We start from the raw sequence: 1,298 nt of genomic DNA, 5'->3' as shown, positions 1-1,298 counted from the left end.
TAAGAAGAATGAAGAATGAACTGAATTATTGCCCGTACCATCGGTTGCTTGGGCACACTATTGACAAGTGTTTCATCTTTAAAGACTGGCTCGAGAGAAACCTCAAGGAAGAGAATATTACAATCCCAAAAGAATTTTTAAACGAACCTGAAAAAGGTTCCATAAACATGATTTTGACTGAGCCAATCTCCCCAATTGATCCATATGTCGGAATAGATGGATGGTGTACAACTTGGGATGAACTCCAGAGGGTCCTTAATCAAATTCAGGATTCATCAAAACAAGCTTCAACGAATACCGAAGAAGGATGGAATGAGGTCTGGAGCAGATCATCCAAGAAAATACTGAATAAGATCTAGTCTGCATTAAAACAAGCCTCCATTCAGGGTCCACAACATACCAAGCCTGAGATGAAGGTTTCATCAGGAGATCCATCATCGTAAAGGACAAAGAATAAGAGGAAAAGCGTCACTACGAAGATTGATAACACAGGGGTTAGGATAGGGGCTACCTCTGTTAGATTGGTGTCTCGGTTTCGGGGAAGAAAATCCCCGAACCCTTGACTTTGTATGATTATATTTTTGTCCCTCCGGGATCTTATGAAAATAATGATTGTGATTTTGACTATGATTTAACTGTTTCTAGTGATAATGTAATTGATTGTGACCGATCTAGTTTTGATCTCGATCCCCAAAATGATTCTCAAATCATACTCGAGTCCAATTAACTCGTTGTCAAGTCCAAAGAAGACATCAATAATACCGCTTAAATAATACCGCTTACGACCTTACGACAACACCGATAATGAGGACCCAATTCTCGAGCATCATGGTACACCCCTTTCCATCAACTTAGATCTTTCCAACCGAGAGGAAAAGACACCAGAAGATTCAATAATGATATCTCAAGAGGAAGAAATCATAGAAGTTAACTTAAGAAGCGAAAAAGTGTTACCACCAAGAACAGCTCCAACAGACAAAGAAAAATAGATAATGACTCGAGAAGAGATACCCCCACCTCCACCAGTGGAAGAACCACATGATTAAGATAAAATCAGAGGATCATACAAAGTAGACTACAACGTGCTAGCTCATTCTAGGAAGTTGCTGGCCTGATTAAGCATCTACGACGCCCTGATCCTGTCAAAGGAGATGAGAGAGTCTCTGGTTACAGCTTTGCTAGATCCAGAAATTTGCTTAGCTCAGTTGGCTAGCACATCCTCAGATGAAGTTTGCTCGTTGAAAGAACAGTCAGGGGGAACCTTTACAAACGAAGACTTGCTGCTCGGTACCGCCGAC

The sequence above is a fragment of the Phalaenopsis equestris genome, unplaced genomic scaffold (genome assembly GCF_001263595.1).
Source record: "Phalaenopsis equestris unplaced genomic scaffold, ASM126359v1 Scaffold233881, whole genome shotgun sequence".
In the NCBI taxonomy this organism is placed as follows: Eukaryota; Viridiplantae; Streptophyta; class Magnoliopsida; order Asparagales; family Orchidaceae; genus Phalaenopsis; species Phalaenopsis equestris.
This window is presented reverse-complemented; position numbering follows the sequence as displayed.